Here is a 13,890-nt window from a genome sequence, read left to right as displayed (position 1 = left end):
CTGGAGATTTGTGTCTAACATGATGAATAATTTACTTGGTTTGGTTCACAATTAGACAACATAAATATGGCTGTAGTAATTCTGCTGTGCAATAATGCTTTATAAACAACTAGCAATGCTTAGCTTTTTCCTATTATGATATAGATTGTTTGACATTAATAATATTCTGAGTCTGAGGCAAGGGCAATGTTTTTAAACTTCCTCTCCTGTATATACGCTACTACTTAGAATCAGAAAACACTAATATATAATCTAAACTGTGAAGTTACCTCTGAAAACAGTGACAAGTCTGTGAGTCTGTAATACGTGAAATAGTCATGGTTATTCTAGGACTGATCCAAAATATATTATAGATTTTTCTGGCAAAAAGCACAGAGTTTGGACTGAGCTCCAGTGTCATCAAACACAGTGAAATAAGAAAGGATGATTAATTGCAAAGGCACTTCTGCAGCTGTTGCAGAATGTTGTATAGAAGAGGAGAGACTCTTTGTTTAGAACAATGCAATTAAGATGCAAGGAATGAAAAATAGCACCTGAGCTAGCATTTGTTTATCACTAGACTAAATGCTTGCATGTAAAGAAGCTTCAAGTTGTGAATTGTGAAATGAATCAGGAATTTCAGTGAATACAGCCTTGCTTCACAAAAAGGATGATTTTCAGTGAGATACGTCTGTACTTTTGAAAAGAACACCACATTATAACAGTGTATTGCTATCTTATAATGAATAGGACACATGAGCAGGATTTGGGGAAAAATAATGTTTAGAATATTTTATGATTATGAGGGGTATTGAAAGGGAAAGTTACTTAGAGAATATTTGGATTTTAGTAGAGAAAAAGGTACTTTTGGATACAGAAAATTGATGCATATATCTCTGATTCCAGATAGAATTGAAACTGGACTCAAATGACTCAAGTCCCAGATCAGGAAAGACTGAGATACTTCCTTAAGGTTAAGAGAATGCTTGTGTTCCCTTCGTAAATAGATATGAACTTAAATGCATTCCTGAATCAAAGCCAAGGATACTAGTTTATTTTTCCTTGGGCCTCATCCTGGAAAGACTTTAGTGCAATAACTTTTGAAATGTAAAATATGTGAATGATTGCACACATAAGCAAGCACACACACATGCTGCTGACTTTGAAAACTTTTTAGATAAAGATCTCAGATTAAATACTCAGACATATATTTATATACTTAAAAATTATTAATTTTAAGAACCCCCCAGATAATGAAAGGACTTTCTACAATGTTCTCTCTCTCTCTCTCCTTCTTTTTTTTTTTTTCCTTCCAGAGTTACTCCATTGAAAGGCATGAGAAGAAGCACTCACATTTTGATTTTCACAGTGCAAAAAGCAAGATGTACTACTGCATTCATTGAATTTAGACCATGTTTGGTGTAAATAAGGTATTTCTGAATAATTTTGTAAAACTTTCATAAGCATATCTTGTGTAATAAGAAAAACATGAACACATATTTGGTATTCCAGCTAAATCATATTTAGCAACCAATAAAGAGAATAGACAACAGATTTTGATTAATATTATTGTGTTTCATGCTTATCTATTTCTCTATTTTTATGATAAATGCATTCAAAAAATATCCTCTGTCACAATGCAAATACTTTTTTTTTCTTTCTTTTTTTTTTCTCTACAGTAATTATCGATTCAATATAAAAAGTTAAGCCTTTGGACAGATTTATGGAATCTTTAGAATATCTACTTTTAATGCCAGAAATGTGATACAGGTGCGATATATTTGTATTTCTGACAGGAATAGGATTGAGACTAAATGGAATGTGAGAATTTTGTAAGGATTTGAAGAATCCTTAAGGAAGAAGAATGAACTGCATCAGCAACTATGTGCTTAATCTGTGAATTTGCCAGATTTCTAAATAAATTGAGGGGGGGGGAGGGGGGGGAGGTGAGGAGAGTGAAGAAGGGGAATGAAGGGGGGAGGATAACAACTAATAATTGATATAATTATTAGTAACTTGGAAAATTGGAACCAAGGCCTTAAAATACATCAGGAATTTGATAGGAGCCAGCAAAAGGGCTGGATATGGATTGTAGTAATCTGTACTTTGGGAAGCCTAGCCATTCAGCTTTACATATAATTAAAGTAATCTAGCCTAGTGGGAAGAGAAAGTTAGTAATGTCCTTTTATTTTGTACAAAGTTTCTTTGCAAACTAAAATTGAAATAAAATCATTTTGGACACAAATGCTATCAGTCCTATAGACTTATCAAGGTATACAAATGCAGTATTTATAAGAGCATTACTTGGATGAAAGAAAATTTGTGCTTTATTGGTGAAGATAGGAATTGGCCAGCACTGTGGAAATATTCCTTTTTTAAATTGACATTCTGTCATTTATGATTTGACATCACAGAGAAGCAATTACTCTATCTGGAACAGATAATTTCATTATTTTTAGAGTGATTGTTGTTGCATTAGATGAAAAATAGATGAAATAAATGAATATTGAATATCATTTTCTTAACACACGATTCTTGATCAAATTAATATAAATGTGCATTATGTACTGTCATGTAAAACTAAATCAAATAAGATTAAAAAAAATAATGCTTGAAACTTAGATTTTTATACAAATCCAGTATGATTTAACAAAAATAACTTACCTGCACAAGCTTATGTTACGCTATAAATCTCTGTCAGCAGATATAGGAAAACAAACAAACAAACAAACAAACAAAAATGAAACACCAAGATTAAGAATGTAACTGGTATCTTTCTGAAGACAAATGAGGAATGATTTGAAATTACACCTTCAGAGAGATTTTTGTTAAAGAAAGCAAACGGTTTGTTTTGGTCCCCTGAATTTGTTCAATTCAAGTTCATTTAACAAACACAAAGCACATGCAAGCACTAATATAGGCTGTTTCTTTTCAGAATGAAGCTACAGATCATGGAAAGATTTTTTGATTAATATAATATGTCTTATACATTACATAATAATTAGAAAAAGAAGAAAAAAAAATATCCTTGTATTCCTACAGGAGCAAAAAGAATTGGTCTTGATAACAAAGCCAAAAGAGTAAATACTTAGAACTTATCGTGACCTTTTATGAGTCTCTATTCTATTACACCCTCGTATTCAGCAGAAAAATATTCTATTTAACTCACAACATAGATTTACTAAGTAGTAGAAAATATACTTCACCATTGCAATGCCAAAAATATCACATTCATAATATTGCATATTCAAATGCCTCTGCAGTCTCAGAGGATCTTTCGTATTGCATCTTGGTGAGTGAAAGACTTAGAAACAGCCTTTAAAAATTCCAGGTATTAATGATGGTTTTCTGATAATATCTTTATTGCCTTCTATTAAAAACTTTATTACATCAGTCAGACACAATACTACTGTATTATTGCTATAACACAATATGATGAATGAGGGCTACCTCTCCCTTATTACATTAACACTATATTAAGTTAATCAGATGCAGTCATAGCTTACTATGATGGATGAGATGTACACTATTGTCAGCAATTATGTATGAAAAATAAAAGTTCATAACATATATTCTCACATTTTTTGCTTTAAAGAGAGTTATATGCAGTTCACAAAAGTAAAAAGAAAATCTAACACCAGTTGTTTTTCACATTTATCAAAGCACTCTCAAAGTATTCATTTAGAGATGGGCAACTAAAAGCTGATGGGATTTACTTCATGTTGTTGAGATTAATTGCAGTGTTGTGAACAGAACTTGTGTTTATGAACTCACTAGCAACTTGACATAGGTATAGCTGTTATTGGCTGAAAGTGGAATCCCACTGAAGTTAATGAAATCAAAAATGTCAATTTTTTAGCATTATCCTCCATTATTCATGGTATTTTTTCACCTCATGAGCATTCACCATCACACAGAGGTACTTTTTAGCTAATTCAGGAAGACTAATTCATATCCAGAGAGATCAGCAAGATGTTTTTCTCAGGTTACAATGGCATTACACGTTATTATACATACACATTATAACATAGTATTTTGCTTTGCAAGCTTATTATTTCTCTAATATCTGAAAACAATAAGCATTTATAAAGTTTAACATGTGCATAAAGGGCATAAAGGATATAGAGGCCATTTGCGCAGTTTGACTGATAAACGTTTAAATTATAAACTTTTAAGTTTAAAGGGTAAAATGTTGCTGGAAAACTATATTTGAGTGGATGGAGGTTACCTTTGATGGACCTCAGAGCAGTGCATGAGGTTCTCGATATCTTAGTGATTAAAAGCAGAAACAGTTCTGGTCTCTGTGAAGACATCATAGAACAGGCTGCTAATAGTATGCTTAATTTTAAACACGCATGGCATCATTCATACTCACCCTGGTAGTATCATATTCACACAGTCTACTGAAATTAGGTCCAAAGTGAAGAAAATTAAATAAAATACAGACAAATATTTGCATTAAAGTACAAGTTATTCCCTATATTTGATATACAGTTTGTGTTCTTTTCTGCACTAGAATGAAGAATTTACTCAAAAACAAAATTTCAAAATCGAATGTACAACATTTGTAGAAGCTAGAGCTGAATATTTATGTCCTTGGGAATGTATATTTATATCATTCTGAAACAGCTATCTAAGAATCACATTGTCAATCAGCTCATCAAATGTAGCAGGGAAAAAAGAGAGAGAGAGAGAGAGAGAGAGAGAGAGAAATAGCCATAAGAAAGAATACTTACACATAGAAAAGACAGAAATAATTTCACACATTGACTTGATTAAGCCCAGAATTTAGCACCTGCTCAACATTAACATTAAACCCTCTCAAAATTGTAGAGATTTAAAGCCACTCTTAATTGTTGTGCTGAATAAATACGTTTCCAATTATTTGATGTTAAACATTTCAATGTTTGATTTTGAGTCATTAAGAAGAGTAGAAATGATTGGCTTGTTATTAATAATGAATAATTTCACCAGTATTATGTATATCCTAAGCAAGGGAAAATTTCCAAGTACAGCAACTAAATGTCTTATTACTTTCTCTGTTATCTGAAAGAAGGAAATTTAGGGCCTGAGGTTTTTATGTTTCTAGGACCTGAATAAGGAAACAAACAGAGTGAAAATTACACTTTAACATATATTGCTTTTGCCGGTAAAGATCAACTTTAGCTGATTTTTGTACTTTTAATAGATATCTCAAACACAACATAATAAGATGTTGTTCAAACATATGTGTTCAAAATGAGACCTCCAAGATAATAACTTTAATTTATTTTAAAGTAACATTATATTTACTCGATTTTATCATTACTAGATTTTTTATCATTACGCATTCCTTCATTAAGTTCTCTCCAAATGATTTTTGTGCAGGTAGTATTTAACATCATACAACTGTTATTTGACAATTACTAATGATTGTCCTGTGGTTTAACCATGATTTTTATTTACTGGGAAGAACTAGTGGATACTGAGAATCAATATTTATTATTATTATTATTATTATTAAAGTAGATGTTTCCTGGGAAGCAATTTAAAATGGAAATACAGCTCTGATCATAGAACTGCATTCTATTTCAGGGTGAATTTTCTGAAAGATACATAGAACGGCAGCTCAAAAACAAAACCACAGTAAAAACATTCCTACCAGAACAAAACACTTTGTGTAATGCACTACTCTCCCTTTGGAAAAGGAATCAGAGTAAGAATGCATTGAAAATGTGAAAAACGTCAGCTATTTTAGTAAATGCACTACTGACAGGCACTTAGATTTAAGAAGATTTAAGAATGTTTATAGGGAACATGGTACTAATGCAGCAAATGGCATTACATTTCAGGCTATAGTAGTTTATTGGAGCTTGTAGACCTCTATCTCCACATATATTTATCTTCATAAGAAATTCTTTATTTTTTTTAATCTCAGATTGTCAATTTTCTGTCAGAGACTAGATAAACATCAGCAAGAAAACAGTACAGGTAATAAAAGTTCTCTGAATTTATGATATTGGAACTTAAAGACTAACATCCATACCATAAAAAATAGCAGAAATGACTTTGTCCAGGTTTTCTATTGATAAGTTTATCCTTGGGGCTATTTATTTCTCGACACTCTCTTATTTTGACAGTAGGTAAAAAGGGATTATATGTACTCTAGTTTTCTTTAAAAGCTATAAGCAAGATTATTATTATTAATTATTATTAATGTATAAAAAGTAGAAAAAAGAGGGAAGAAACAATAATTTCAGCAGGACAGATGCATTCACTAGCTTTTCTAAACCATGCTAAAATTGTTACGTCTGTATCTCCTGATCTGTTTATAATTATTAACCTAATTCTGTTTGGTTTTCAGTGCATGCATTGGGAGTTAACACCTTGAATATCAGTAATTGATGTGAGAATACTTCTCTCACCTTACACATTTTCAGGCTAGGGGGAATGATATTGCAATCAGGTATTAGCAACTAGACTATAACATAAATAATTGTTATTTTTAAACCTAGTACTAATGTTAGTAGATTTAATAGCCTTTCAGCTTTAAATTAGAAAAATATTCAAATCAGATGGTGGTTTATATTCTTTATATTATTATTTCCCAGTCTGAACTTGTTTAACAAAATTATCTGGTCAATGGCTGACCATGACATGTCACACACAAGACCAAAGTAATTTTACCCTATAATTTATTATCAAGGTACTAATACATATTTAGCATGATTTTATTATTATTATTGTTGTTGTTGTTATTATTGTTGTTGTTGTTATTATTATTATTGCTATTATTATTTCTATTATTATCTTTACAAGCAATCTCAGAAAGATGTCAATGTTGGCAAATCTAGGAGTATCCAAAGACAAACTTTTTTTTTTTTTTTTTTTTAAAAAAAAGGACCGATGAGATGAAATTTGGTTTATATATTTATTAACTCTATTCATATTAGTACTACACAGTGCTATCTGAATCTCTGATATGCATAACAAGTACTAACAGACTGACATAAAGTGAAAAGAACCTATTAAAATTTCAGTACACAGTTCACTGGGTATTTGAGTAAGTGTGGGTTTGAACTTTACCTCATTAACCTCCTCCTTTTGGCTGGTGTGTTATAGGAGGCTAGAATACATCCCTTAGGCAAACATTCCAGGGCAGGGCATGCTTTTTAAAAAGTACCTCTAAGAATCTTTTATTTTTTTTCCTGTCAATTTTTGGAAAAAGGACTGCTCTCCCTGCAGGTGACTTCCAGCACTCCTTCCCATGCTTCACCTCCTCACCTCATGGCAGTACTAATCTTTCATCTTCTCACATGCACAGCATGGGTACTCCTTGTCTACAAGCATGAGAAACAAGCAGCACTGCAGGAAAGGAAGGATAGTGTCCAGAGACCTTCACCTACTCACTCCATTCCTGGTTCACAAAAACTCTGGAGAAAACTCTGGAAGAGGGAAGAAGGCAGTTCTGGAGTCAAAGCAGAGTCAGACAATACAGGACAGTACACCAGACTAATATCAGTGCTTGATGCTTAGCAGTAATGCTAAGTATTATTTATGTTGAGAATTACAGTAGCACGGTGGTAGAGGGGTGTCATGCACCACAAATCTATGAAGAGAAAATGAAAAGATTTCCTATGGGAATATTCATACTGCTGGGATCAGAAATGTTCAATGTCACAAGGATGGAGAAAACTGGTAGATTGGAAGAGAAGCAGCAGTACTGGTTTGTTCATCTATTTTACTCTTCAGTTTCAGAGGGACTTCTACTGACATAGTTAAACTTGTTAAAACATAGTTAAAAAGAAGGGACCTGTCATCTGTTTTATGACCTTTCAATGAGATAGTGAAGTGTAAAATTTACTTAGAGGTAAATTGATATGGGTAGTAACTCTCCTCCTTCTATTAGTACATGGACACATAGTTCTCAAGGAGGTAGCCTGCTTACTTCCACTGTGTTAAATTCAGAGGATAGCTCACTTGCTCTTATGGAGATTTCCATTGACAGCTTTCAAAAATGAGGACAATGGGGGGGAATGGAGAGGCCATTCAATACTTTTTCAAACACACCACAACTCTGCAGTATATGCATGTGGTAAAGCCATGTCATGTACACATTTTTAAAACCTAAAAATATTGCCCAACATTTTGGGAAGGTTATTGAATAGAAAAGAGTTCTGTTTGTCTCATTTCTTCCACTTATGAAAAATCTTATTTTGTTGTTGTTGTTGTTGTTTGAGCTCTCCAAAGGCTTTTGTTATATGAATCTATACCATAGGTTCTACTTAATTTTTCTGAAGACTACTTTTCTTTATAAAAACACTTGCATCTATAAGCTTTTTTTTTTTTTTTTTTTTTTTTTTTTTTCTTTAACGTTCTTTTATTTGAAATAAGGAACATGGTGGCCTAGATCTACTTTAAGATTCTGTGCAGATACTTAGTGCATAAAATAAAAATATTAATAAAAATATTAAAAATAAGTCCCTCAACCACACAGCTTTCATAAAAGCAGTACTCTAAAAATATATATATTACAGTGTCTGAGCTGGTTATGCCATCCTGATTACAATTTGTACAAAATTCATTTATTCTCCCTAAGAAATATACTTATTAGTATCTTTGGTAGAATATGCTAAATTGACTGAAGTTGGTTTAAAGATTAATAAATTGTACCCCTTGCACCACATTTGCATTTTGCATCCTTAACGGATATTCACCCTGAAGAAGGGCAAGTGGTTTTTCTGCTGTCTTTTCTCTCTAGAGATGTTTGTTGTGATGAGGTGGCTGTAAAATTTGCTAAGTGTTTTCCAAAAATTGTGCCTGTAGAGAGCGTGAAGGGATGCTGCAGATCTGACTGTCACCACAAGAGCTCTTCTCCTGAGAACACCTCCCTCTTTGAGTTGTGTGAGTTACATTTTGAAAGGTAGGGCAGCTCATCTCTACTTGGAATATAAATGAATTTAAGTAAAGCTTTCCCTCTATTCAACTTTTGCTGAATTGCCTAGTATAATTTGATTCCTGATTGAGCTATGACTATTTGGCCTTGGAAATGCAGGAGAAGAGCCTTTTAAACTCTCTAGCTGAATGTGTGTCTCTCTGGAATATTGCCAAAGTTTTAATACATACTTGTAATTATTCTCTGGCATTTAAATCTATTTGGCTCATTCTCTTTTATTCTTCTTGTTAAATTGTTTTCAATCTGAAACATAGTCTATGAGGTCTTCTTTCCAGTGAGTTCTGAGTACAGAGTTAATTGTTAGTAACAGGTATTTTAAAGACCCACTGATGACTCATGAAAAACTTTGAAAATCATTCTATTTGCTGTTAATTTAGAATATACGCATAACTTACATGTTTGTGTACTGGGTTTACGTGGTGAGGTTTTTGTAGCAGGGGGAGGCAGGGATGACTTCTGTGAGAAGAATCCAGAAGTTGTCCCATGTTAGATAAGGGACAGTTTCAGCCAGCTCCACAGGGACCTACATCTGGCCAGAGCTGAGCCAATAAGCAATGCTGTTTGCACTTCTGTGAGAGCATATTTAAGAAACGGAAAACACTGCTGCACAACAGCATCTGGGGGAGTGAGGATAAAACAGCCCTGCAGACGCCAAGGTCAGTGCAGAAGGGGGGCAGGAGATGCTCCAGGCATGCAGCAGCAGTTCCCCCGCAGCCTGTGGAGAGGCTCCTGGTGGAGCAGGCTGTCCCCCTGCAGCCCATGGAGCAGATCTCCACGCTGCAGCCTGTGGAGTAGACCCCAGTGGAGCAGGTGGATGTGTCCTGGAGGAGGCTGAGGCCCATGGAGAGCCCCTGCAGGAGCAGGACCCAGGCTGGAGCTGCAGTCCATGGAGAGGAGCCCACACAGGAGCAGGGAATCCAGGGGGAGCAGACACTTATGGGGACCTGTGTGGGAACAGTTTGCTCCTGATGGATGGACCCCATGGTACAGAACCATGTTGGAGCAGTTCTTGAAGAGCTGCTGCCGGTGGGCAGCCCCCGCAGGATCAGTTCGGGAAGGATGACATCCCGTGGGAGGAAGATTTTTTTCCCAACATAGCCTTATTTGCTTCATTCTGATTGTTATATTAGTTTTTCCTCTATTTCATAGCTAGTCTGTATTAGCCATTGTTACTAGATAAAAGCAAATTTGTCTTCCGTCTGGAAGCCTTGCATTCTACATTTTTTATTATAAAGAGTTCTTGTAGGAAAATAATCAGGGAAATGTTCTTACTGTCTTGTGCACTTGAAATGACTAAATGACTGGGAAAGAAAAAGTTGTTTTTTTTGTTTGTTTGTTTGTTTTTGTTTGTTTGTTTGTTTGTTTTTTAAGAAGTAAATATGGAGACTGAGATACAACCTCATGAAGTTCAACAAAGGCAAGTGTACAGTCCTGCACCTAGGGAGGAATAACCCCAAACACCAGTGTTGGCTTGGGGCTGAACTGCTGGAGAGCAGCTCTGCAGAGAGAGACCTTGTAGTCCTGGTGAACTACAGGCTGATCAAGAGTCATGTGCCTTTGTAGCCAAAAAAGGCCAACGGTATCCTGCACTGCATTAGAAGAATGTTGCCAGCAGGCCAAGGGGGGTGATCCGTCCTCTCTACACAGCCCTGGTGAGGCCATACCTGGAGTGTTTTTCTGGGCTTCGCAGTACAAAAGGGACATAGAACTGCTGGAGCAAGTTCAGAGGAGGGCTACAAAGAGGATTAGAGGAATGGATCACCTGTTGTATGAGGACAGGCTGAGAGAACTGGGCCTGTTTAGCCTGGAAAAGAGAAGACTGAGGGGAGACCTCATTAATGTATATAAATATCTGAGGGAAGGGTGTTGAGAGGATGGAGCCAGTTCTCTTTTCAGCTGTGCCCAGTGAGAGGATGAGAGGCAACAGGCACAAACTCAAGCACAGGAAGTTCCATCTGAATTTGAGAGGGCACTTCTTTACTGAGATTGACAGAGCACTGGAACAGGTTGCTCGGAGAGGTTGTGGAGCTTCCTTCTCTGGAGATATCCAAAACCCATCTAGATGCCTTCTTGTGCTATGTACTTTAGGTGATCCTGCTTGGCAGGGGGCTTGAACTATATGATCTCCAGAGGTTCCTTCCAACCTCGACCATTCTGTGATTCTGTGATCCCCATGTGCTGAGAAAAAAAAAAAAAAAAAAAAAAAAAAAGGGAGAAAGAGCTGGTGTTATTCTTATGTCATGCAGTCAAGTTGCTGTGACACTCCATCTTTTAGTAGGGTTGTGAATTGGTACAGAGATAGAAAATGAGCTCTTGAATCCTTCAGAAAACCACTGTAGTACTAATAGGTGATATGATATAGAACAATAGCTTATGTGAATCAAGAATGGCGTTGCTATTTGGTCAAGGGAAGTGATCGTCCCACTCTGTGTTGGTGCTGCCTGACTTTGAATATTGTGTGGAGTTTGGGGCACAACAGTAAAAGAAAGATATAAAACTGTTAGAGAGTGTCCAAAGGAGGTCAACAAAGATGGTAGAGTCTAGAGTAGAAGATGTATGAGGTGTGGCTGAAGTCACTTGCATTGTTCAGCCTGGACAAGAGGAGACTGAAGGAAGACCTCATTGTGGTCTACAACTTCCTCATGAGGGGCAGCAGAGAGGCAGGCACTGATCTCTTCTCTCTGGTGACCAGTGATAGCATCCAAGGGAATGGCATGGAGCTGTGACAGGATGTTCAAGCTGGATATTAGAAAAAGGTTTTTCACTGAGAGAGTGGTCAGGTGGAACAGGATCCCAAGAGAAGTGGTCACAGCACCGAGTCTGATGGAATTCGAGAAGCATGCTCTCAAACACATATTTATTTATTTATTTATTGGCTGGTCCTTTGGGGACCCAGGAGTTGAACACGATGATCCTTGTGGGTCATTGGTCATCGTGTGGGTCATTGGTCAGCGGGTGGTGAGCAATTGCATTGTGCATCATTTGTTTCGTACCCATTATTATTATTACTACTACTACTACTACTAGTACTACTACTACTACTACTACTACTACTACTACTTATTATTATTATTATTATTATTACATTATTATTTCTGTCCTAATAAACTATCACCATCTCAGCCTACAGGCTTCATTTTTCCTGATTCTCCCCCCATCTCAGAGAGGAAGGGGGGAGGGTGAGCAAACACCTGTGTGGTGCTTGGCTGCCGGCCAAGTTAAACCACAACAATATCCTATGATTCTATGATTCTGTGATGATTTTCTTTTCCATTGGAGCCATTACACATTTAAATGGAAGATTAATGACATTTTAATTAATTCTAGGTGTCAAAATATAAATTTCTCCATAATCTAGTCCTTATAGATTTATCTGTCTTATCCTTCATTTTATTTTAAAAAGTTGTGCACTTATTTGTCAGAAAATATTAGAGTTAGGAGTCTTGCTGCCATGCCAGATTCAATAACCCCATGGATATATTTCCTTTCTCATGGGAGAGTTAATGTGAAACATTCTTTAATTCTTTTTTCTCAATTCCTTTAAGTCACAAAATATATTTTGATAATTCTAATATTTTTATTTATTTTTGAATTAGAAAAATATATATTTTAATGTTATTGTGGTTATTCAAAACAAGTAATGTAAATAATAATAATTATCCTGTGTTACTAAAATAATATTTTGATTTAATGGGACAGAACTTAAATACCTTTATATCAAGGGAGTGAAAGGTTTATGATCTAGTCCTTAATGAGTCTTTTGAAGTATATTTATTGTAAAATGATTTAATTTCACAGTCTTGCACTTTAGAGAATCTAATGTAACAACTTATCAAGAACACGACAAAATCTGTAGTCTTACCCATGAGCTGATCTGCACTGTCAGATTTTAACAGTGAGAAAAAGAGTTACATCTATATTATGTTTTATACATGTATAAAGAAAATTAAATGTTCTGTTGGAACGCTATTATATGTAATATATTTTTATGAAAACTATCTGCAATTTTAATTAGCCTGTATCCCCTTGAGATCTGAAAGATCTAAAGAACAAAGACTCAAATTCAGGAAAAGATGTTTTGGTTTTCATTAAAATATAATGATACCCTTAATGCTTCTTGATTTCTTTCACAATCAAAGAGTAACAATAAAAGATTGGAGAAGGATACAGACTTTTTTGTTCTGGGGTGTCATATTAGAAACATAAACCACTTTTGCCTATGAGAATAGTAGTATGATATGAATAGTAAATATGAGAGAAGGAAGGGAAGGGAAGGGAAGGGAAGGGAAGGGAAGGGAAGGGAAGGGAAGGGAAGGGAAGGGAAGGGAAGGGAAGGGAAGGGAAGGGAAGGGAAGGGAAGGGAAGGGAAGGGAAGGGAAGGGAAGGGAAGGGAAGGGAAGGGAAGGGAAGGGAAGGGAAGGGAAGGGAAGGGGGAAGGGGGAAGGGGGAAGGGGGAAGGGGGAAGGGGGAAGGGGGAAGGGGGAAGGGGGAAGGGGGAAGGGGGAAGGGGGAAGGGGGAAGGGGGAAGGGGGAAGGGGGAAGGGGGAAGGGGGAAGGGGGAAGGGGGAAGGGGGAAGGGGGAAGGGGGAAGGGGGAAGGGGGAAGGGGGAAGGGGGAAGGGGGAAGGGGGAAGGGGGAAGGGGGAAGGGGGAAGGGGGAAGGGGGAAGGGGAAAATATCTTAAACAAACAAACAAACAAAAAAAAAACACTGACTAATAACCCACATCTGTAGAAAAATTTTCAGCAATAGGAAAATCGACTCTGGGGCAGATGCATTCCTCAGCGGATCAGGGGATCAAGGCGGGCAGGTTTTTTTCCTGCATTGAGGCCACTTGAGGCAGCCGAGGGAGCTGCTGACCTGGCAGCAGCTCCCTCGGGTGCAACACAATGGTGGATGATGAGGCACTGGCAGAACCAACAGTCCCTCCCACTACAGCAGCCCCTGGGGACAGTGAGCAACCAGGAGCATGATGAA

This window comes from Anas platyrhynchos, chromosome 2, assembly GCF_047663525.1.
Source record: "Anas platyrhynchos isolate ZD024472 breed Pekin duck chromosome 2, IASCAAS_PekinDuck_T2T, whole genome shotgun sequence".
In the NCBI taxonomy this organism is placed as follows: Eukaryota; Metazoa; Chordata; class Aves; order Anseriformes; family Anatidae; genus Anas; species Anas platyrhynchos.
This window is presented reverse-complemented; position numbering follows the sequence as displayed.